We start from the raw sequence: 26146 nt of genomic DNA on the forward strand, positions 1-26146 counted from the left end.
GGAAATAGGAATATTTTATTATTATAAGGTATACTCGTGAAGTGCTATAGTGTTATTTGAAACTACACTTGGATTAGCTGTAAATGTATATTGAAAACTCTAGGGCAACCACTAAAAAAGTAAAAAAAAAGAAGTAGAATTATACTAAGAAAGGAGCAAAATACAATCATATAAAATGCTCATTTAAAATGACAGAAGGCAGAAAAAGTGGAAGACAAAAATAGGAATAAGGGCAACAAGTAGAAAACAATAACAAATATGGTAGATGTTAATCCAACTGTATCAATAGTCATTTTGAACATCAATGGTCTAAATACACGAATTGAAAGACAAGAGGTTATCAGTAGATCAAAAAACAAGACCCAATTATATGTTATCTACAAGAAACCCCCTTTAAATATAAAGACACATATAGATTGAAAGTAAATGGATGGATTACTTGATTTTCATCATATGTAAGTTTTAGAAATACCATACAAAGTTAAATGAAAATAAATGCTTACAAAAAAAGAAAATAAATGCTTACAATGCAAACTAAGTAACTGAGAAAGCTTTGAGATGCTTGGTAGTATGAAAAATAAAAAAAAAAAACTTCAAATCATAATAATTGCTATAAAAAAAGTAAATAGATGGAGAAAAATATACTATGCTAATACCAATGAAACATAAAGCAGGACTAGCTCTATTAATTTCAGACACAGCAGACTCTGAAGCAAGGAAAATTATCAGGGATAAAGAAGGGCATTAAATAATAATAATGATAAAGGGGTCAATTCTCCAAGAAGACATAATAATGCTTAACATGTATGTACCTAACAACAGAGTATCAAACTATGTGAGGTGAAAACTGATAGAAAGGAGAAATAGACGAATCCACTATCATAGTTGGAGATTTCAACACCTCTCTATCAGAAATGGACAGATCTAGAAGGAGGAAAATGAGTAAGGACATAGTTGAACTCAACAACATATCAATCAATTGGATATAATCAACATCTATTAAATAACTTCATCCAACAACAGCAGAAAATACATTTTTCTCAAGCTCACATGGAACATTCACCAAGATAGACCACATTCTGGGTCATAAAATACACCTTAACAAATTTAAAAGAATAGCAATAATAGAATGTCTGCTTTCAGACCACAGTAGAATTAAATTAGAAATCAATAGCATAAAGATAACTGGAAAATCCCCAAATACATGGAGATTAAACAATACATTTCTAAATAACACATGGGTCAAAGAGGAAAGGTCAAGAGAAATTTTAAAATATTTTGAACTAAACGAAAATGAAAACACAACTTATCAAAATTGGTGGAATGCAGTAAAAGCAGTGCTTCGAGGGAAATTTATAGCATTGAATACATATATTAGAAAAGAACAAAGATCTAAAATCAATTTAGTTTCCACCTTAGGAATCTAGAAAAGGAAGAGCAAATTAAATCCATAGTAAGCAATAGAAAAGAAACAATACGTAGTAGAGTAGAAATCAATGAAATTGAAAACAGGAAATCAAGAGACAAAATAAAGGAAACAAAAAGCTGTTCCTTTGAAAAGATCAAGAAAATCAATAAGCTTCTAGCTGGGCTAACTAAGAAAAAAACAGAGAAAGGACATAAATTACAATCAGAAATAAATGAAAGAAGGGAAATCACTACAGAGCCCATGGACATTAAAAGTATACTAAAGGAATACTATGACCAATTCCATGCTGACAAATTTGATAACCAAGATGAAACGGACCAATTCCTTGAAGATAGAAGCTGCCAAAACTCACACAAGAAAAAAATACACAATCTGAATAAGCCTATGTCTATTAAAGAAATTGAATTAGTAATTAATAACATTCCCAAGCAGAAAGCAATAGGCCCAGATGGGTTCACCAGTTAATTTTACCAAACACTTAAGGAAGAAATTATACTAATTCTCTACAATCTCTTTCAGAGGTTAAGAGGTGAGGGAATACTTCCTAATTCATTCTATGAGGCCAGCATTACCCTAATACCAAAGCCAGACAAAGATATTACAAGAGATATATAGATAAACATATCTCATGAACAAAGATGCAAAAATCCTCAACTAAATATTAGCAGATAAATCCAACAATGTATAAAAAGAATTATAACCACAACCAAGAGGTATTTATTCCAGGTATGCAAGGCTGGTTCAACATTCGCAAATCAATTAATGTATCCATCACATCAATAAGCAAAAAACAAAAACAAAAACAAAAAAACCCCACATGATCATATCAATAGATGCAGAAAAAGCATTTGACAAAATTCAACACCCATTCATGATAGTAAACTAGGAAAAGTCTAAGTAAACTAGGAAAAGACGAGAACTTCTTCAACTTGATAAAGAAAATCTACGAAAAAAACCTATAGGTAACATCATATTTAACGACAAACTCAAAGCTTTCCCACTAAGATCAGGTACAAGGCAGGGATTCTCCTCTCACCACTCCTTTCAACATAATACTGAAAGTACTAGCTAATGCAATATGACAAAAACAGGAAATAAAAGGTATAGAGATTGAGAAGGAAGAAATAAAACTGTCTTTGTTCACATATGACACAATTTTCTATGTAGGAAATCCAAAAGAATTGACAAAAAAAGTCCTGGAAGTAACAAGTGATTATAGCAAGGTTGCAAAATACAAGGTTAATACACAAAAGTTGATTGCTTTCCTATATACCAGCAAGGAGCAAGTGGAATTTGAAATTAGATTCAGTGCAACCCCAATCAAAATCCCAGCAAGTTATTTTGTGGGTATCAACAAAGTGATTCTAAAATTTGTATAGGGAGGGATAGATAGGCAGAGCACAGAGGATTTTTAGGTCAGTGAAAATACTCTGTATGATACTATAATGATGGGTACATGCCATTATACATTTGTCCAAACCTATAGAATGTACAACATCAACAGTGAACTGTAATGGAAACTGTGAACTTTAGGTGATTATGATGTTACAATGTAGGTGTGTCAATTGAAACAATGGTTAACACTCTGGTGGAGGAATGTTGATAATGGGGAGGCTATGCATATGTGGGTGCAGGTGGTATATGGGAACTCTGTGTATCTTTCTCTCAATTTTGCTGTGAACCTAAGACTGCTCTAAAAAATTAAAATCTTTAAAAAAGTAGAGCATTTGAAAGGTTAACTTTTCTTTTCTATGGGGGAGAGGGGACATAAAGAATTATTTTGTAGCTGAACTAAAATTTAAGAAAATTAATAAAGACTGAAACACAGTCCCTATTTTAGACTTACTTCAGGAAAACCTCATAGAGAAAGCCAAAGGACATATAAAACTGAATTATTCTGATAACACTTTTTTTTATAGACTCAAATAATTTCAATGTCTTCTTAGCTATTATCAGTATGGTTTTCTTTTTAAAATAATATTGAAATATGTACCATAAAAAACAAACATTTTTACCCAGCCACCCCAGAAGCTCCAGAATGTTTACTATGACTTAACTTTTAGTTATAGCTTTGTCTTACCTCTTACTTTTCTGTTGATCAGATTCTAAAGGGAAATAAGTGATGTGTATACAATTCGTTGGTATAGCCTAATTGGGAATGTAAGAAATTCTATTCTAGCACTGGGCTTGAGCCTGGTTTTCCTTCTTCATTTGCACACAGGACTATTCCCTCATATAACCAGTTCCTTTAAAAATTCATTTGATGTCAAGCATGGAGTGGTAAGTCCAACATTTCTCAGTGATCATTTACATGTAGAGCTTAAATGATTGCATACTGCATATTATTTATTTAAAAAAAAACTGGAGGGAGTTGGAGTTATTGTTTAATATAGTCATTCATTAAACATTTATTCCTGAGTGCTTATTATGTGTGTAGCTTTCCTCTAGATGATGGAGAAACAGAGATAACCAATATTATAATTGTGAACTGATGATACGGTACTTCTTTTAATAGTCACCAACTTTTCCTCTTTCCCATGTGTGACAATAACGATACAAACTACATTGACAGTTAAAAACAAAAACAGCTTTTCTCTGATTGAAAACTTTCAAATAATACAGAGAAATAGAGACAAAAGTAAAAGCCACCCGAAATCCTTCCCCTCTTCCCGGGGATAATCACCATAACATTTTAGTGAACTTCCTTAGAAACGTCCCTCTACACTTATGCATACATAAAGATGCGCACAGGCATACACTTAGAGTACATGGATGGGATCCATTGTCCTCTGTAATCTGCTTTAACCACTTAATGTTTTCATGGACAGCTTCAATGTTAACACAATCATTATTTTAATGGATACATAATATTCCATTGACTGGATGTATCAATTTAAAAATATGCCATGTTGCTGGGCATTTAGGTTTTTTAAATTTGTAACTATTATAAATAATGCTGGGATCAGTAAATCTGAATGTAAATTTTTATAATTGTACAATCATCATCTCAGAGTCCTTTCCCATAAGTAGAATTCTTAGGTTAGAGGGGATGCTTATTTTAAATTTTGATGTACAGCCAAATTACCTTCCAGAAAATTGGCCTTATGAACTAGCAATCCACAAGAGTGCCTGTTTTCCTATATTTTCTCTAACACTGGCTCTAAAAAATAATTTTGATATTTTCTAATTTGATAAAGATATTTCAATCTCCTTTTAACTTTCATTTCTTTGATTATCAGTGAGGTTGAGCATCTTCTGTTTACTAGTTATTCATAGCTCTTTTGTGACTTATAGTCAATTCTCATTATTCAATGTAGTTATCTTTTTTTTTTTTTAAAGAAATTCACGTTCTTTTATTTATTTATTTATTTATTTATTTATTTATGACTGTGTTGGGTCTTCGTTTCTGTGCGTGGGCTTTCTCTAGTTGCTGCAAGTGGGGACCACTCTTCATCGCGGTGCGCGGGCCTCTCACCATCACGGCCTCTCTTGTTGTGGAGCACAGGCTCCAGACGCGCAGGCTCAGTAGTTGTGGCTCACGGGCCCAGTTGCTCCGCGGCATGTGGGATCCTCCCAGACCAGGGCCCGAACCCGTGTCCCCTGCATTGGCAGGCGGATTCTCAACCACTGCGCCACCAGGGAAGCCCCAATGTAGTTATCTTTTCTAAAGTCTCCACTAACACTGAATCACTGAATACTGAACTATTATTGCTCCTAAGGGAAATGGAGGGTCAGGTTCCCGTGAGCCTCTGGTCATACGGTTTTCACCAACTGATCAATATGTAAATTTGGCTTATGCGTGTTTCTGTTTAACAATACCTTATTTAATATATATTGGTTTTTTAAAAAATTAATTAATTAATTTATTTATGGCTGTGCTGTGTCTTCGTTTCTGTGCGAGGGCTTTCTCTAGTTGTGGCAAGCGGGGGCCACTCTTCATCGTGGTGCACGGGCCTCTCACTATCGCGGCCTCTCTTGTTGCGGAGCACAGGCTCCAGACACGCAGGCTCAGTAACTGTGGCTCATGGGCCTAGTTGCTCCGCGGCATGTGGGATCCTCCCAGACCAGGGCTCGAACCCGTGTCCCCTGCATTGGCAGGCAGATTCTCAACCACTGAGCCACCAGGGAAGCCCTAATATATATTGTTGATCCATTAACGTTGAACTTAAAGCACTATAACTTGTATCTAAACAAAGCTTATCTAACAAACGTATTTTCTCTGTAAGGCACATCACAGCCTTCCTGCACTTAGGAACCCTAGACAGCACATCAGCACTGCACCTGGGGGCCATTTTAAACAGTGAAGTCATTAACAAAAAACATGACAGTGCAGAACATGTGGCACTAAATTGGCTGCAAAAAGGACACTTTGTTTACTGTGTGAGAGCTGAAGCAAGAAAGAGTGTGCTCTTGTTGGACCTCCATCGACACTGTGCATGTCAGGTGACTCAAACTGTTTGCCACTTTGGGCATGTCCTTGAACAATCTCAAAAGTGCTGCGAGTATTGACTTTGGGGTTACATAAATATTTTAGCAAGCAGGCAAATTCTCAAATATGGAATCCATGAGCAACGAGCAGTGATTGTATTCACCTCCTTTGCCCATTTTTCTACCAGGGTGTTTAGCTTTTTCTTATTGGCTTGTGTAAGCTATTTGCATATAAGGATAGCAATTTTATAAATATTTTCTCCAATTTTGTCTTTCTATTCTATTGCTAGTATCTGTTAGTATAGTGGCTGCTGACAGCAGTATCAAATGCCTTTTGAATGGGGAGGTCAACACAGTGGAAACACAACAGTGGAAAAGGAATTTTATTAAGTTTCGATTGTGAAAGTGGTTGGTTTTATTTTTAATCTCTCTTTTTCACAGGCGCACCGAATTCTGTCTGGGGATTTTCCTCTAGCACCTCCAAGTTATGAAAGAACCTGTAAGTCCAATCCAAAACTACCACTTTACATTCATGTTCTGCTTTTATTGTAATTATGATCTTTATCCGATATCTTCATCCATTCCAGAGTCTGAAGTCATTTAAGGCCTTTTGCATTTCTGCCTCCTTCCTCCCATCATGCACTGTGTTACGTCATTGCACGTACCTCTCCGAACCTAACTGTAAGGATGGTAGGATAAGAATCTTTTCACTTGTCACCCAACAGTGGATCCCTGGGAGAGTCAGTAATTTTGCACAGTGTAGCCGTGAGGGTGGAAGTGTGTGTATGTTTAGAATTGGTGTGAAGGTAATCCACAATTTACAATAATGTGATAAACAGAAAAGACTATAGAAATAGACTATTCTGATAAGCAGTCTTCCCAAAAGCATCACGAACATTTCTTGTCTAGATCTCTACAGTTATTTTGGAAACAAGCCTCAAAGAGGCTTTTAGGGACTGGAATTTCTCTCGTATGGTCCAAATTCTCCTCAGTGACATCAGGGATTTGCTAGATTCCATCTCTTGTGAAAAAGGCAATAAGTTCTCAGATTGTCCTCCTCTTCTGGGGACCCACCGTGGGTGCCCAGGGTCCTGGGCTCAGCTTTCTCATGTGCCCGTTCTGCTACCCAACATCTCCTGTTCCTGGTCCCCGTGACATGGCCCTCCAGAGCAGGGGCTTTGTCTTGCCTACTCAGACGTTCTCAAAACCCAGTAATTTTTAACAGGATGTGAAAATGGGATTCTTATATCTTAAGAGTTCTGGCAGAGACTTCTAGAGAAAGAAAGAATAAAAACTGGTTTCTACAAGCACCCTACTGACTTCACCTCATTTAATATAAAATTAACAACGATTTCTGCTATCCTATTACTTTTGCTTATTAAGATTTCTCTTTAAATTGACTTAAAACATGTGGCCTCACCCTAAGTAATTTTATTTACAATACCATGGGCTTGGTATGCTAGTTATGTGCATTAGACAAAAAAACCTGGACTTCCCTGGTGGTCCAGTGGTTAAGACTCCAAGCTTCCACTGCAGGGGGCACGGGTTCGATCCCTGGTGGGGGAACTAAGATCCCGCTTGCTGCACCACAGCGAGGCCAAAAAAAAAACAAAAACAAAACCTGACCATTAAAATAAAAAATGTTACTCAAGTACCACCTAACATTATCATAAGAACCACCAGTATATATACATATCACTTTGGAAAACCCTAGTCTGTGGCACCAACTAGCTTATCTGATAAATTTAGTTAATGGGACAGGGTTGAACGGCCCACCTCCGTTCCCAGGTAGCTAATCTGTTTAATGGTGGCCTTCCAGAAAGTTACCAGATAACACTCCTAGCACGGGAGGGCAGGGCTGTGGCAGGCTGTGGAGGGAGTTATTCGGGGGCATTTGAAGCTGGGCAGTCCACTGAATGTTGTATTATGCGGGCAGCCAGGGACCTCTCTTCCCTGTAGGGTTGATGCCTGCTTCTAGGAAGGGTAGTTGATTTCCTGAAAGTATATTTACTGCTAGCTGGCATCCTGGGAGTTGCCCGGGAGAATCATGAACTATTGTTAAATAAATAAATCCCTCTTGCTGCACAGAGTTGTACTGATGCCAAGCAATTCTGCTGCCAGTGTCCGCAGCTGTTCCGGGGAACAGTTGCCTGTCTCTTCGAGGTGCTTCCCCGACCCCCTCCCCTAAAGTGAATTTTCTATACTCACAGTAGCTTCTTTTTAGTCAACAATTCCCGACAAATTAATGACATTACATCCTGCTCTTGTTCATATGGTGCAACAGGCTAAAAGTACAAACCCCCCCCCACACACACAGGTACACCCCGCACAATTAATATGGGGTACTTGTTTGGGAAGCCTTGGGCCTAGAGTTCTGAGTAAAGAATAAATCACAACTTGTAATTTATAGGACAAGGCAAAAATCTTAATTAAAAAAAAATAGGCGTTATATTTGGGGGAATGGGAACAAGCACTGAGATGTAAAATGTACACGTTCCTGCATCGGCAGCAAGTAGGGACTGAATGAGATTTTCAGCAATGAGTAAGGACTGAATGAAAATTTCAACCATCATTAACAGTATTCTCACTTTAAAAAGTATTTGCTTGGTGTCTAATGCTTTTGGTAACCATCTTCTGCATATTTATATTTCTGGGTCCTGTCTTCAAGAAGTTCATGATGTAACACTGGAAAGCAGAGACATCCACGCCCAGGAATGTCTGGACTAAAGGGATGGTAGGGAAGACAGGGGAAAAAAATCTTACCGCTAAAGGATGATTTAAGGGGCAGTAGCGAAGCAGTGAATGGTTCGGTTATTGATTCCAAGAGTTCTTGCCTCTTTTTCCTCTCCTGCTTATTGATCTGGGCTTCCTGACACAGGCACGATACATGAAATAGGAAGGTTAAAGGAGGTGGAAGAAAATGCAGGAACAATCCCAATTCCTGCTCGTTACCGATGTCTTGGCAATTTAATTCCCAATTCTGTGCAAAAAAGTAACCTTAGCGGATGGGCGAGTGCTGACAACCAGGCCATTTTTTTTTCCAGCTTCGGGGACCATGTAATTCTACAAGCAAGACTAGCTCATCTGAAGACTCAGAAGCTGATCAATACTCCGTTTACAGTCTGGGAGGACCGTTCTCATCATTTAGCTGAGTCGGAAAACGAAGCCACAAAGCTGGAGGCCCCGAGCTTGCTTAATTAACGCCTTTGAGGTATGAGAGGGCCCAGGAAGACCCGGACCTGGGCAGGTTAGCTTTCTTGGGCACTTGCCGGGGCTTCAAACGCCTTCATCCCTCAGTTTGTTTTTTCTCTTAAATTGGAAGAGGGGACAAAAGTCATCGTTATAATCATTATTAAAATTTCCTTTAAAATAAATACTTGGAACTACACTTCTCTGCAAGAACCACAGAAATGGTGGTGTGGACCCGACAGCCGTCGGCTCCAGCGTCCAACGAGCCAGTCCCTTCCGTCCGGGGGTCCCGGGCCGAGAAGGGCGCAGGGGCGTGAGAAAGGCTCTTTTGTATTCAGAGCCACAGCCGGCAGAGCTGCAGCCTTGCACCGCCAGGTCTTCCTCCACGCGAGGCGCCGCCGGGAAGCAAGCTGGCGAGGAGGGGCAGCCGGCGTCGCGGCGGGGGCGGAGCCTGGGGGCGGGGCGAGTCGCGGCCTTTCTCGCCTCGGCTCCCTTCGGAGGGGCTTCGAGCCTCCATAAGCCCCGCCCACGGCCCGCCCCGCCCATGGCCCGGCCCCTCCCCGCCGCCGTCTTCGTCTCCCGGCTCCTCCCGTCCGCTCCCCTCCGCCTCTCCGCAGGTCCTCCTCCTCCCTCCAAGATCCTCCTCCCCCCGCCGGATCTAGTGTCCGCCGCCTTCTCCTGCTCTTTCTCCTCCGGCTCTGCGACCCTCCTCCCCCCGCATTCCCACCGCCATCCTCCCACCCGCTGCCCCCGCCCGCGCCGAGCGCGCTGGAGGGAGGGCGCGGAGACCCTGCGTGCGGGAAGGCAACGCCGCCGTCCCGGCGCGAAGGGCCTCCGCGGCTGCTGTCCCGCCGGGGGACGCCGAACCACGTGTGGTTACGGAAGTAGCTGCCTCCTGCTACACCTCTTCCTCCGCGCCCGCGCCCGGCTCTCTGCCCGGTGCCCCGTTTACTCCCATTTACCAAGCCGTCCTTCTCGGTATGATTTCTGTTAAATAGAAAAGGTAATTAAAAGTCGCACCACCACCCCTACATACCCGCCCCCTTCCCAAACCTCCTAGTGGTTATTCTTGTTCTTTAGCCCAAGTTAGGCTAAATACCTTCCCGGGAAACCATCTGGTCTGATTCCCGGGATCCCTTCGTATGGTTTTTTTAAGGTCTCCAAACCGTGCTTTGGAATGCTGCCTTGGAGACACTCAGAAACCTTCAGGGTTTTGCCCTGGCCAGCCTCGTGGAGAGGATCTCGGGCAGAGGGAGGTGACGGCCTCTGTTGAAGGTCTAAATACCTAACGGTCCTGATCTTGTGCTGTAATTAATACGTTTTACTACTCCAAGAAAGCACAGTTCTCTATGTTAATAGGTATTATTCATTCTTTCTTTCAGTGTTTGTGTTTGGTTTTTTTTTTTCCGGAATGCAAAGCATAGCTTAATAGAATACTCTTTAAATTCTAAAACCCGGTGTGAACAGCTTTACAGATGCTTTTACAAAATAACCTGGCCACAGAAATTCAGTTTGGCCAGAAACATTTATACGGTTGGGTCTACACCTTCTCCCTTGCTGTCCCCCATTCCTCTGCCCCCTAAAGACAAAAAACAAATGTTAGCCTCTGGAAAAATATTCCCATACACATGGGTTGGGGTTTGTGGTCTAAGAAAAAAGGGAACAGATAGGTTCGTAGAATCATGGTGTTATAACTGGAAAGTTCCTTAGAATTCGTCAAAAAGAAGTCTGTCACTTTATTGAGGAGACTCAGAAAGTGTAGGGGTTTACGGAAGTTCCCATGGTTTATGAGTAAAGGACTAACTGAGACCTGGGGCCTAATTTGGGGAGGAGAGTGACATCATGTGCTTTATCACATACAGAAAAATGATCAAATTTAGTTCAATTCTAGCACATTCCCTGTCTCTCTCTCTCTCTCTCTCTCCCTTGCCTTTTACTCTGCCCCTCACTCTCTGTCCTGCTCTGGGTCTTGCCTATTTGGGGAGTTACAGCCCTTTCTTCCTTTCCCTAACCTAGGCTTCACTCCTTTCTTTTTTTCTTTCCTTCCTATCCCCCCCACCCCACCCGAGCCCCGACCATGAGATTTTATTTGAATTTTTAAAATGAAACCAGGTGCTGCATAAAACAAAAGCAAAGTAATCGCAAGGAAAGACTATCCAACGCTTAAGGAATGTGCTGAGTTTTATGACTCAGGCTGTCCTGGCAAAGAGCTGCGACTTACACGGAGAGGTGGGTGGCACAGAGTGAGGACCATACATGGCAGCCCCGGCCTCCCCAGACAGGCATCGTCGAGGCGGCCTGTGACTCATCGCACAAAACCAAACACTCTTGTTCCTTGTGAAACAAGATTTCCCGAGACTAGAACCAAACGATCATCAAATTTTCCCAGAGAGGCCAGTTCAGGCTGACATAGCAGGGGCCACCCTGAGGTTTGGAGGGGAAGGGAGCCCAGGCAGAAGGCCAGCCCTGGGAAAGCAACTGGCTTGGTGGACTTGGGCTAGGGTTTTGGTACATTGAAGAGATGAGTAAACTGCAAAGTGACATGAAAATTAGCATGAACTGTTGTGGAGACAATGGCTCCGGAGCTCCAGGTGGCAGGATTGCCACAGTGCCTTGGAGGAGGGGAGAATGACAGCGCTGCTGGGAGCCCAAGGGGGGTTTGCTCTTGGCGGAGGGTGTGAGGTGAAGAGAGCAGGAAAAGCGGGTCAGATGCTGGCAGGGTTTCTGGGGTGCCCTGCTTCATGCAATCAGGAGCAGATAAAAGCAGGAGTGGTGGACTTTACAAGAACACTCCCAGACACCCAGACGCACATCCTCACGTTCTGAGAATGCTTCTCCAGTGAGCAGAGTAATGGGGTGAGGTGTACATTGTTTCTGTAACTAAGGCAGGCAGAGAGAGCTGAGAGCAATAAGGAGATGGTCTCACCTGGCAGAGGTGGTGGGAGGGGTCTGAACTTGGGTGACAAGTATTTTCTTGTGCTCAGCCTCCTGGGAAGGAGCCTTATTTTTTTCCTTTTCTTCTTTCTTCTTTTTCTTTTCCTTTCCGTGGAATACCCGTTGAAAAGCTGCAGCGACTGTTCCGTAATGGCAGGAAAAGCTCTGCTTAACTTTTTCATTAAAGTCTACTTACCTGGAAAAATCAAGTCTTTTAAGGACCATGACTACATAAATATTTATAGTGTGAACAGGCGTCACTCTGGTTCCGCAGGAGAATGGGCTCATTCAGTTTTATTTATGATATGACACTTGGGTGAGTGACATCCGTCATCTGGGTGGGCCCTACACTCTGTTCCACTGAAGCATGTTTCTGGAGTGATTATGTCTGCAAATATTTGCTGTATTTTAGTCCCTCTCTTCCCCTAACCGCCTCTTAGCCCTTTTAACTCCCCAAACCAGCAAAAAGCCAAGCTTATGGTCTCGGGAAGATTTGAACCCTAATGACAAGGCACAGGGGCTGTAGAAGCATTTGACGAGCTGGGAGGGAATTAGAGTGGGAAGGATGACTTATTATAGCATCTCCACGCTAAGGTGGTTTATGGGGCCTGTGCCTAGGAGGTGAGGGCTCTCAGCTGGGCATGATGGGTTTTGACGGGGGATGGCCACAGCCCTGAGTGATGTATGCAGATAGATCCTTATGAAACTTTCCTTCGTAGGGAACTTTCTCTGGACGGGATCTCACAGTCCCTCAGATCCGTCACCGTGCACCCCAGGGCTGTGAGGGCAGGGGTTGGTGGGAGTTCTATGACCTCAGCTGCGTCAAGGTTTCTGGTGTAACCCAAGTCTGCTGCAGCTGGTCCCTGGCTGGGGGGCTGGAGCTGCCCTCCATCAGCTGTGGAGAAGGGAGGGCCCCCTCCGGCTTCTAGCTTTACAGCTGCACATGGCCGCACCTAGGCATTCCAGGCTGGACCTAGGGCTCAGTGCCTGCCTCCGATCAGCTTAGCCACCTATTGTTTATCCTGGGAAGGGCCAGATCTTGGCACAGGGGTCTGAAGTGTTGCCAGCATTTTATTTTTAGAGACAGGAAAATGTTTGCTTTTCGACAGCTGCTCTTTTTCTGGCACACACCGGGATGGCGTCAAAAAGTTCAAGCGAGAGATTCCAAGCCCTAAATTCATCGTGTGTGTCATCATAGGCAATAGCACCATAGACCTCTCAACAGAAGCCTTTGTGGAGCCTAAGATCTTTTATTAGCCGACCTCTTGCACAGAGTGGGTCCCTTTGGCTACATCCCGGCAGCGAGAGGTTTCTAGTCCCCAGCCCTCATAGCCTGAGCGGCTAACGAGTCCCTTTTCAGTGCATCAGCTGGTCTGAAATTTTATAGTTCTTAACTTCTGTTGAGCTCCTTCCCTACCAATTCATAATCTAGTCCAACTTGGTAGGCAGAGTAAGAAAAACAGTCTACTAAACCTGACATTCATCGCCCCTCCTCAGAGCCACTGTCATTGTCATCATGATGATTGGTGCAAGGCAGTCAGCTTCCATGGCAAGAAGAGCATTACCACCCTCAGGAAGGGCAATTCCAGGTTTTATTGGAATTATTATTTGTTCCAACATGGTCCCTCTTAAAACATATTTTTGTAGGTCCTGTGATTATGGCTACTGACAGGTTATCTGAAAGCATTTTGTAAACTGTAATGACATATTATACAAAGGTAAAATGGAATGGATATAAAAGTCAAGAATTAAGTTGTATTTCCTATTTTTCTTTCTCCCCAATCTTTTCAAAAGTTACTTTTTAATTGCAAAAATAAAAAACGAATATATTCTCCTTTACCCCTTCATTATCATTTGGATTCATTTTTCTTCTGGCTGGAGTACATTCTCTGGTAGGTTTTCCTTTGTTCTTCTCCTTTCTCCACCAGAGAGTGTCTGTGGATAATAAACTTTCCTGAGAGTTTATTTTCATCTCTCTCCAGTGTTAGTTTGGTTTGTTATGGAACTCTAAGTCCAAATTCATTTTTCCTGAGCATTTCTAAGCTATTGTTCCATTATTTTCTTGAAACTTCTGTGGTTGATCTGACTCTCACTCCTTTGTAGACTCTTTTAGCACTGTCTTTTTCACCTTGATGTTCTGGAGTTTTATTATGATGTCTCTATTTGTGAGTTTATTTTTTAAGTTTATCCTCCTTGATACTGATAGGCTCTTTCAATCTGAAGGCCCAAACCTTTAGTTCCAGGATGTGGGGTGGTGAGGAATAAACCAGAAAGGTTAAATTGATCTATATAAAGGTTCTGAGGAGGAGAGAGAAGTGGCTATGTGGCCTGAACTTTGGGCAGAACTTTAAGGGGTTCTAGAGAGAGTGAGAAGAGTAGGTTTGGAGGAGTTCATTGTCAGTGAGGTGAAGAAAATGTCTTAAGAAGATCTTTAAGATCTTTGGATATACATTAAGAATGTACTCCCTTCCCTGGTGTTTTATGGAGAGGCTAAGACTTGAATTGCTGTTAATTATATTTTTTTCTGTGGGACTGTTTTTCTGGGATTTGGTGCTGAAACTGAACCATAAGACCACCTTGGGTTAATATGACTTATAGAAAAAATTATTATTTTTATAAATTTTTAAGCAAATATCTTTGTTTCATTCTGTCTCTCTCTCTCTCCTCTCTGACCTTCCCCCACATGCCACAGTTTCTTCTTGTATATAATGAGGAAATGAAATTAGATGCTCCAAATTCCTGCCATTTCTCTGTAACTCTCATTCTCTCTCTCTTACTCATCCTTCATCTACCTACCTAAATATTCCTTTTTATGACTAATAGCTTATAAGAAGCATAGGCAAATAGTTTGTTCCCTCATTCCTGTAATCTCATTTGTCACTAAATGAGCTGTCCTGAATAGATCATAAATTTGGACAAAGATGGCAGAACAGTGACCAGACTTATAGCAGGTCAGGACCCTTGGCTTAAGTTCTGGTGTATGAAGCTCTGCCATCCCCCGCCTCACCCCCCCACCCCCAGAAGCTTACTATTCTAGCCTGAGGAATTCATTCTATAAATTCTCTCAGTCCACCCATTGGAGTTTGTATGTGGCATACAGGAGAGAGATTTAGGAAAGGCTCAACCCAGAGTATCTTTGAGCAAAGGAAAAGCAGAAGATGCAAACACAATTATTCTTCCTGAAACATAATCATTGGGTTGGTTTTTATTTATCATGTGCGTGTCTTACCTTTTGAAAAGGACTAAAGATAGTTATTAAACGTTTAAAAATATGAGGAATACAGGTGTTAACATTGAGGTTCCAAATTCTCCTAGGAGATTTGGATTGGATGGGGGCCATTTCTTCGACTTCTAATATACACACTAAAGTGTTTGATATGAAGAGACAGTAAGAGAAGAGAATGTAATCTGAATTACTCACTCTCCTAACTAAAAGGTAATTAGGGCTTGAGTAACCCCAACTACCATGTAGCCTCAAAACCCCTGACAGACACGGAGCTCCTCGTTGATAGATGCTGGCATTCTCACTAGCATTTGAGACAGGCCTAAGTAAGTAGGAATGGAGTATATCCTATTAATATCGTTTTGGTGTGTCATGTGGCCCTTTTCAGATGACTCCATATGTAGCGATTGAACTTTGGTAGGTGGATGCCTGGTGGTCTTGGGTTAGGGCCAAGATGGGAGTAAACTCTCAAGTACTGGAAGCCCATCAGGGTCGGCTCTGCTGACCTCCGTTATTCTAGACTGAGGAATTGTTCTTCAGAGATTCTCTAGGACTACCCATTGGACTTGATTTGTGACATAGAGGAGAGAGATTTGGGAAAGGTTCCAACACAGCACTGATATTCAACCAACAGTAGCACCTTGGAGCAAGTGAAGGCAGAGGATGTGAGCAAAATTAAGCTCAGAGTCTTCTGAGAATGTAGGGCAGGCAGATGAAAACGGTCCACGTGGATCCTCAAGGGAATCGGGCATTTCTTCAAGCTGCCATCAGCATTTCTTCTTTTCTGGAGTGCAGGGTTTCCTCCACTTCGTGTGTAAACAGTGCTCCATCTGTCTCCAGAGAGGGGGATGTTTTCCAAATTATAGATATCCCCCTGCCTTCCCGCAAAAAAGTGACAGGGGCTTCCCTGGTGGCGCAGTGGTTGAGAATCTGCCTGCCAATGCAGAGGACACGGGTTCGAGCCCTGGTCTGGGAAGATCCCACATGCCGCGGAGCAACTGGGCCCGTGAGCCACAATTGCTGAGCCTGCGCGTCTGGAGCCTGTGCTCCGCAACAAGAGAGGCCGCGACAGTGAGAGGCCCGCACACCGCGATGAAAAGTGGCCCCCGCTTGCCGCAACTAGAGAAAGCCCTCGCACAGAAACGAAGACCCAACACAGCCAAAAATAAATTAAAAAAAAAAAAAAAAATGACAGTGTGAGGTTTTTAAAACTGCATTTTACCAAAAAGAACCATGCATTTACTTCATATTTTCAGGATTCTGTATTTTCAATTTTTGGTTAATCTATAATTGTGTCTTCTCTTTCCTACATTTTCCTTCATCTTCCCTCCTACATTTATGTTGAGCAATGAATGCTCTATAGATTTGCAGGTATATACTCTTCTGGAATTTGGTACCCAAGAAGAGAATCCAATTTTAAGGGGAGAGATTCTGAAATAATCGCTACCCCTTGTTTTGAACATTTAAGTTTTCATATAATAGCATTTGTACAAGCTGGCCCACCTCTAGAGAAACATGTGATAAGTATCTAGCAGATGTCATTACTGCAAAGTACTCCCCTTTAAAAACCCTTCCATTTTCACTTCCTCTGGATTCACTGCTTTAATGGAAGAGCCCGCCAGGGTGACACATACACTCTGCTTGTCAAAGTGTGGTCTGTGAGGCCCTGCCAGATGGTCTCCTTCAGAATAAACGCTTTCAATATGATAATATTTATATTTGTGTTTCTGGCATGAATTAATAATTTTCTCATGATGTTTAATAAGAAACAGATTATTTCACTTCCAGCTCATAAAACCCTGTACGTTTCTTTCCATTATGTCTGATGAGGGTTATTTTTTTCCTGTTGGCGAGTTGGCAGCAGGCACGGGGAGGATCGCTGAGTTGTAGCTCTTTTACCCCAGCTGAGTGGTGTGCATCCTAGAAGGGCTGGAGACCCACTGCTCTCCACAAAGGTGGGGTTTGCAACGCATCAGGAAATGACAGTCAGGGTAGCGTGAGACCAGGGCTCCAACATAAACAATCACTTTTAAGCTTCAGGATTTACCCCTGAGGTCTAATCTTCTGGAATTTGGTGACTGAGTCTGTCCTTTCTGGCCATATCCATCATGTGTTTTCTTTCTTCTTTTTTTTTTTTAAGCCGGGCTGCACTGCGTGTGGGATCTTGGTTCCCCGACCAGGATCAAACCTGTGCCCCCCACAGTGGAAGCATGGAGTCTTAACCACTGGACCACCAGGGAAGTCCCTCCATCATGTCGTTTAAGAGACCTATCATATTCCTTTCTAAGCCTTCATCTTTTCACACTGGACTCCTTATTATTTTATCATTCTGGCCACAGTAGTGGGGGGGGGGTTGCTTTCCATCCCTTGACCATTTTTCTTTTTTTGCAATCCTCGAGACTCTTGTATGTAAGAGAAGTACTGCTAAATTTTACCCATGCAGCCCTTTTCCTGCAGATGTCTTTGACTGACAGAAACTGGTCCAGGCAGATAGCAAGAGCAGGGATGGTATGAAGACAGACCACACGCACTTCACAGGATGAATTATACCAAAAATGATGAGGAAAATTGGTTTGGAGCATGGCTGGGATTGTAAGGTCAGCAGCTTTCTCTTCTCTTCGAAGGACTGTGAAGTAGGGAATGGGACAGGTTAGATCTCCCTGAGAGGGAAGGGATGATTTGACATCTTTGGGCAAGTACGAGGCACGCATGATTTTTTTTTTTCTTTCACTACCAAACTTAATACAAGAGTAGACTTTTCTCCTTGTCACCAGCTGCTCACCATCAATTCATTCTTTAACCTGTTGGAATTTGGTTTCCACCCACAACCTGTCACTGACACTGCATCCTGAAAGATCACCAAGGACCAGCAAATCGGTAAAGGCTGTGCAATTCAACCTCAGCCTCCTCATCCTTCTGTGCAATTTCATGTAAGTGACCCTCTTCCCGCGGCTCCTTCTAAGCGCTGTGCTCGGCCGTGACTTCTCTGATCGTTGCTCCTCAGTCTCCTGTGTGGCCTCCTCCTCCTGTAAAGTTGGCATCTCCCAAGGTTCTGTCTTTGGTGCCTTTGTTGTTGTTGCTCTTGCCGCCATCGTGTTGTCACCCTCGCCGCTGGCTCCAAATACCACCTTTGTATCTACAAGTCTGATCACGAACTTTCTTCCAATCTCTGGAATACCTTCTTCACAGGCTTTTCTACCCTCTCTCCTATTCAGAGAGGAAATTATTGTGAGACACCTGGCAAGGATGCCGAGGACCTGCGCCAAGATGTGAAGAGGGGAAAAGACAGGAGAGATTCAGACAAGTCTTGGCAGATAAAATGAGCAGGAATTTGATGGATTAGCGTCCAAAGCAAGGGAGGAAGAGAAAGGCAGAGGAGAGACAGAAGGAGGCAAAGTTGACCCCAAGTTTTGGAGCTCAAGTAACTTGGAGGGTGGGTGTGCCCTTATTGGTCTAAAGAACACATGCTTAAGGGGCAGATTTAAGGGAGAACATGATGCCTTCAGTTCAGGATATTTGAACCTACCACGTCTCTCGGGTTCTTTTTTGTCTTTCGAGTCCTCCTTTTGCAGCGCTGCTAGAATTATCTTCCTAACACACAGGTCAGATCCTGCCATTCTCCTCCTCAAAATTTTTTCTTAGCTCTTATTAACTAGAGAGTCGTTTAGATGTTCAGGCTCCTTAACAAGGGATTCGAAGCCCTGCACAAGCTGGCTTTGTTTGGTTTCATTATAATCTTCTAGCACAACAGAACCCACCATGCAATTTCTCACCTTCTTGCTTTTCCTCAAGCTGTTCTCTCAATCTGGAATGCCCTCCCCACTTTTCCCGCCTCTGAGAATCCTACTCAGCCTTTAGATTACAGTTGGCATGCTCTGTCCCCCACAAAGCCTCCTGTCACCCTGGTTGGAAGTAGTCACTCTTTATTCAATATTTCTATAGCAATTTATGCATATTTTTTCCTGGTATTATAATGCATTTGCTCAAAAGTGCATTTCTTCTATGCGTTGGTAAATGCCTCAAAGCTAGGGAATGTATCTTACTTATCTCTGTTTCTTACCAGCTGCCAGCACATGACTTTCCGCATATTGGTTGCTCACTAAATAATGAATGCAAAGGAGAGAAATTGGTCAAGGTTAGAGTGGAAGTGGAGTCTGGGGTTTGCAGGGAGAAGTGATTGGTTGGATAGGCTTGGGCTTGCTTTAGAACATGGCAACTGGGATGGAAACTCTGGGTTATGGAGAACAGGTGCAGAGAATAATAATGAGCGAGGCAGTGGATTATGGGTAATGTGAGGAACTCATATTTAAAGGCAGGATCCTGTGACACAAAATCACGCATAAACACAATTTAGCCTTCCTCACAGGCAGACACGCCAAATTGTAAAGTCCTTCATCAACGGGAAATTATTATTCTGCCCATTTAAAAAGACACATTGGCCTCTTTGCGTAACCAAGACTCCTGCATATTCAGTGATTGCTGCCATGTCTATTGCCTGATGCCATAAAGAGATGGGACCTTGACCAATAGTATGGTGATGACCCATTGCTATGCCCATTTATTTAATTGTAGAAAAGATGGGCAAGAGGATATTCTGATTAATGAGATTTCTTTGACCCTTAATTATTCTTTTCATATGTTACTCTTTCATCAACCTGTATTTATTTTCAGCAGTACAAAGGAAAAATGAAAAATACTATCTTTTAATATTGTGAATTCCAGAATAATAAAATTCATGGTCTTCCTTCTGGATGCTCTCACACAAATGCAAATCTATAATGTTTATATCTGTATTGTGTATGTTCTCTATGCAGTCTGTCTATGTTCTATGTAACCATGCTTAGCCCAATCTTCCATTAGTGAAAGGACTGCCAGTTGTGGGTTAGAGATGGAAAGAAACAGGTGAAATATCTGAACATTTCAATTTTCAGTCAGTTGTTTTCCATGAGGACAGACACCTCGTTGTTCAGCCCCAGGTTCCCGTGGGAGATACATAGTGCAAAGAAAATGCCAGGCAAATGTAACTTTTTTATTCCTAAATGAGTTCTGGCTGCCAACCCCTTTGCTGGACCTGCATTCACGAGAAGTTAGGACCTAGGAGAGCCACCAGGTTGCCTTTTGCTTGGCCTTAAGGTGGCCACCGAGTCTGGGGGATGGCCCCTCGCCGCTGGTCTCATTTTGGGCTCTCATGGGGCTTTCCCAGGTCAAGGAGGCTCTCTGAGGTGGGAGACAGCCCATGTCCCTGTCAAGTGATTTCCCCTTAATCAAGTCCTAGAAGGGCTCGATCTCGTTAGAGAAATCAAAAAGCAAACGCCAAAGGAGGGAGGACTCTAAACTGCGCCATACAGGTGAGAGGGCCTTCACCTGCTTCTCATGTGCCACCTCCTCCCTTCCATTGCACCATGACCCAACACTGCCTTGGCTCTGCCCAGCTCCCAGCGGAGGAAAGGAGAAGAGCTTCAAGCTAACCTAATAGGTCGGATGTGTAGCCAACGTTGGTTTAGAGGCTAAAGTGATGCCGACATTTAAGCCAAATATGACCATTTTATCAGATGCCTATTGTTCGGCATCTCACAAACTCACCTTATTACTCCAGCCTTTGCTGTAGCAACCGGCTACGGTCGGGTGTGATTGACAGCACCTTCCATCAGCTTCACCAAGCAGCTCTTGCTTTCTGCACCACTGGCTTCTTTGCCACCGCTGTGGCTGTCTGTGGGGACCTACTCAGCCACTCCAAATCATGGGCAAAGCTGGAAGTGCAAGGGAGTTAACACTCGCTGCGGCTACTCCGGCCCCTTCTCCCTTCTCTCCCCTGGGCTGTCAATTCTGAAATACATTTATTTACAAAGCTCCTCGTGAGGTTTCCCAGACGGACTGCATCCCAGTTGTTCACAGTGATGACTAACTCACCGATGTGCCCTGGGATTGGCTTTCCCCTCTTACTTGCTTGAATCTAGTTTCCCACCTTTATTTCTGGAATTTCTTTCCAAAATAAATGTCAGGGTTCAGCTTTTTAGTAGAACCCAGAAAAGAGAGAGAGAGGCTACAAATGCTGATTAAACTCATTGCATGGGGAATGTTCTAATAGGCATTCTATTTGAAGTGGGACATAAGGGGACAGGGGACTTGATGGTCTTTATTTTTTTTTTTTTTAAGATTTTTTTGATGTGGACCATTTTTAAAGTCTTTATTGAATTTGCTACAATATTGTTTCTGTTTTATGTTTTGGTTTTTTGGCCGCGAGGCATGTGAGATCTTAGCTCGAACCCGCACCCCCTGCATTGGAAAGCTAAGACTTAACTACTGGACCGTCAGGGAAGTCCCTGATGCTCCTTTATAATACACACTGAGAAGTCTGTAGACCACTAATTAGGAATTGCAGTTAAATAAAAATAAGAGAACACTGAAGCCAAGTGATGGCATCTCTTATCTAGAAATCTTTCAGACTGGAGAGACATCATTCTAGAATTCAGGCTGGAGGATGCCTAGATAAATTTCTCAGGCCCTAGCCCAGTGTTTACTCTTTTAGTTTTGCTTGTCTGATGATGGGGACAGATCGGATATTTCCTGTGTCTCTGTAAAACACATGGAGCCTTTCTATCCAATGGAAGAGCCTGGGAGCTTTGATAATGTGCTTAGAGTTCTTGGGCTGAGAGTCTTTCTCAAAAAGTGGCAAAATGAGAATAGTATCAATATATTCTTTCATTATGTTAAAACTAAAATGTCTTTCATTACCTGTTAAAAGAAACCATTTGCTCTTCCCCAGAAAAACATCTGAAACATGGTCGGCAGAGAGCTGAGCAGTCACAGCTGTACTGTGAGGAGGTTGGAAGCAGGTGGTGGGAGAAGGAGGGGGCAGAGTTAGAGAGATGAAGATGGGCAGGGCAAAACCTTTCCATCCCCACCTGGCTACCCCCAACTCACCTCACCAGATTAAGTACCCATAGTTTGGTAAAATACGTTTAAGCCACCCTCAAGATGACTGCAGGCAATCCAAGCATGATGACTTAGTGTTTAATCAGAAGAGACACATTTTAGGCCTCCCAAACTCTGAAGTGGGCAAAAAAATATTTTTAGTCATTGTTTTCTCCCTTAAGTCTGTTGTGGCTTGAAAATGTTGAGGTGCCATTTTTTGCTCTAACTGCCCTGCAAGGATTCTGCTTTGTGACCACTTTTGCTTCAAAAGACTACTGACTTTTGCTTGTTTAGAAAGAGTAATGGAATCTTCGTATATTATATGTTATCTGTTAGGGTGGAAGGGGTCTTAGAGACCATCTAGTTCAATCTTTCTTTTTATAAGGTGCTTTCGAGTCAGACTTCAAACTCAGGCGATCTAACTCCACAGGAATGTCTTTTGTGGTTGGATAACATTATCTGTAATCCAGATAGTCTCACTAAATAGGGTAGAAAGCCACCTGTAGGGGCTGGTGTAGGGGAAAATAATTTAGAGGTATGAACTGAGATAGATTCTGTGTTCTAGTTCTATAATTCTATTGAAAACTGACAACGAATTAACTATACTTACCTTAACTCCATCAAAAAAGGAATTCTAAGGGGATACAGCAATTGATTTTCCTTTTCTCCTTTGCAGCTCCTACCAACATGAGCAGGATTGACATTTTCCTGTTTTACAGATCCAACTATCAAGAAAGAATTATGAATGGGAGAACTACTACCTCATAAAGAAGAGACCCTGATTGATAACCTCATATAATTCAGACCTTGGACGGGAGAAGAATGGGCCCCTAGGTCCCCAGAGCCACATTTTATTTACCCCAGGGCCTGCATTATGGACATTTGCTTTCTTAGTGAATTGTAATTACTTGCAAAATAAAGCTCACTTTGCGTGAGATTCTTGTTTTGAGACAGTTCTATAAGCAAAAGATTATTGGCTGGGGTCTCTTGAACATCTGTGGTTGATGGCTCCTTGGAATGGAGTCCGAATCCCAAGCGTATTCTCAGATCCTGCGATTTTGCACACAGGTTCTAAGTCACCGTTGGGAAAGATTCCAGTTTTACATTCTCTGAGTGAAAAACTGATGAGGTTTTGTTTATTTTGCACGAGCCCCCTGACCGCTTATGTCCCACTTCAAACGGTTGAGATCACTCAGCTGCGGTGCCTTTCCATCCCTCCCTCCCCTTTTGTATGAGCTCCTCCCCAAGGACTGAAAGCCCCGAGGTGACTTGATTCTGTGTTTCGGCCACTAAGGAGACATGCCTTCCCCCTGCAAATCCTTCATGAGCCCCACGTGACCTTTGGCAAGCGAGGGTTCTAATGTGACGCCCTGACTGTGGGTATGGAGGTACCGGTGCTCATCAAGCCTTGACATTTCTCCTTGTTCCCCCGTGACCAGCACTGCGGCTCTATGAAACGGTCAAGGATGGTTTCTGGTGTCCACCAAATGGGGCCAATCAGCCGTGGAGACGTTATAGAAAACATGGCCTTGAGTCTTCGCTTACAGTCTATTTATTTAACACAACAGTAGGAAAAGTATGGATGATCTGGTATTAAATTCAAACAGGGGCCGCATGACTGGCTTGGAGTCCACATGCAGCGCTCTCTGGGTGAGTGAAGGAGAGGAAGGATGAGGTCTGTCCTGTCATGGGCTCCCATCCCAGCCACTCCTCAACGTCACTGGGAGCCCATTAACAGGGGAAACAATTGCCAAACTGATGATTATTTTCTTTCTACTTCTGGCTTTTTTCAACCAAAGGGAAAATGTGAGGTAGGTGTGGAATCGGAGGGAAAAAAATACGTACACAAAATGAGATGCCATGCCTGCTGTAGTGCTAGCAAAAAGCCAAGAAGTCTGACTTACTTTAATATTTTCAATAAATACCAGCCATCCCCAAACAAACTGAGTATTTGAATCAAGTGAGAGAACTTGATTCAATCACTTAAACACAGTTCCTGGATGAACAAATGAAGGGGAGAATAGTGTCTGGCCATTTTCAAAGTGGGTTCTCCTACATTATCTCATTTTATAAAAGGTAAATTTGATCTTTTTAAATGTTAGAGTGAAGCAGTTCAAAATTTCTTCCAACAAGCCAAGGACGTTATACTTAGAAGCATGCAAATTGTGAACCAGGCAAAATATTCTCCTTTGCTGCTTTATATTTTTCATCAACCATCAAGGATTCATGGGGAAGTTCTCTAATGGACAGAACTTAAAAATGGATTTTTAAAAAAATTGTTTCAACGTATCAGTGTGCTTTCTCACTCTCTCTTTCTCTCTTTTGGGCTCAGTTTCTTTCTCTGGCACCTTCCTTTGAATGGGGAACCCTTACTTGCATTTGGATAGATTATTATTTAGCTTGCAAAGCATATCATTTCCCCCCTCATTACAGTCTCATAGTTGCCAGACTTCACTAAGACAAATGGAATTACTCATCTGCTTTTCCCCCCTATGGCTATGGGGTCAATAAAATGCTGTTAAGCAGGAGAGGGTAAGGCTGGTGAACACTTTTAAATGTCACTAAGTATTTTCAGGAAGGAGCCGGCCTGCAGCTGTACTGATTGATGGATACGCTCTTGATCCTAATGGCCATGAATGATTTACATAGTAACAGTTTGCATTAGAACCATGGTTGTTCAAAACTTGCATTTTGCAGTAGTTATAACTAGTAGTGGACGCTTCCTTAACTTATCTAAAATACACTGAAATGTGAAAATCAGAACAAAGCAAGACAAAACCGTGAGATTAACAAGTAGCCAAGGATGGCACCCAAGAAAGAAAAAGAAACAAGAGTATAGCCAACCTTTTTTTTTTTTTTAATTAGAGTATATTATACTTCCAAACTGGATACACTAGAAATTGGCAATGCAACATAAGATGCAAAGGAATATACCAGTTACTGTCAAAATGACCCTGTACAGCCTTGTAATGCAAAAAGCTTTATACAATACAAATTTTCAGTAATGTACATAAACCTTGACAGTATGATCATCTGAACATAATATGAGGAGTTAAAAAAAGGAGAGAAGAAAGTGCTGAGAGCTCTAACTGCATTACTATATGGAAAAATAAGCTAGCTTTCATTGAAGAATGCATAGTGAAAACAGAATTGAAGTTAGTTGGCAGGTGACTATCTCAAAGACATTAGTGTTCTACACGGAAAGGATATCTATGGAATACATCCTTCCCTGAGTATCAAACTGCAAACCAAATTCAGGGGTACATATTACTTCGGTGGAGTCTGAAAAATGCTGTAGATTTTTCTTTATTAATAACAATAATAATAATATAAAAAGTCAAACAAACTCCAAACACACCTTTTCTCACTCAGAAAACTTTTATAATTTACCAGAAAGATGGATGACTCTTTCCAAAGTGCTAAAAAAGTTGCCCAATTACATTAAGCATGACTAAGTCATTCAAATACAAGTTCAGTGGCAAGCATCTGAGCGGTAATTGTCTCCTTCCAAAACCCTTCTCGATCTTGAAAGTTTCACCCTAGGACCTCGTATTGCACAAGTGGCATGCTGTAAAATCCGCAGTTTTAATTGTCAGGGCCACCCTTCAGGTTTTTAACCTGCTGGTGCTCACGTGGGATTCGCCCTTCTGCCAGCCTCTGTGGGATCACCATGGCCCTCTTTCCTGACATCACTGAACTTGTAGCTGTGAAAGCACATGATTAGCCAAGTGGCACATTCTCCATTATATGGGGAAAAAGACGTGACTTTAAAAAAACCAATCCACCCATAAGCCCAGTATTCTTGGAGTGTATTGTCCATAACTGTCTATAGTGTCTTTTACTGAGACATTGATATGGCGACGTTGAATGACGTTTCAAACGTGGCCAAGAACAGATGTCTCTGCTGGAAGATGACCTAGGGTGCGGGAGCTTCCTGCCCTAGCTGGCTCAGCTTCCCTGCCCCTGGAGACATCTCCTTAGTGTAAACAGGTTTGCCAGGGCTGGATGACTGGCAAGGGAAGTGTAGC

The 26146-nt window shown here is 42.3% G+C and overlaps 1 long non-coding RNA gene across 1 annotated transcript; it reads left to right on the forward strand.

Moving 5' to 3' along the window:
- Nucleotides 1–12033: 12033 nt before the first annotated feature.
- On the forward strand, nt 12034–24854 carry LOC309661624. Its single transcript, XR_014264111.1, has 3 exons — nt 12034–17800; nt 17978–18133; nt 22838–24854. It is a non-coding gene; the product is annotated as an uncharacterized lncRNA (long non-coding RNA).
- The last annotated feature ends 1292 nt before the right edge of the window (nt 24855–26146 follow it).

The sequence above is a fragment of the Balaenoptera physalus genome, assembly GCF_965194825.1.
Source record: "Balaenoptera physalus genome assembly, chromosome: 5".
Classification (NCBI taxonomy): domain Eukaryota; kingdom Metazoa; phylum Chordata; class Mammalia; order Artiodactyla; family Balaenopteridae; genus Balaenoptera; species Balaenoptera physalus.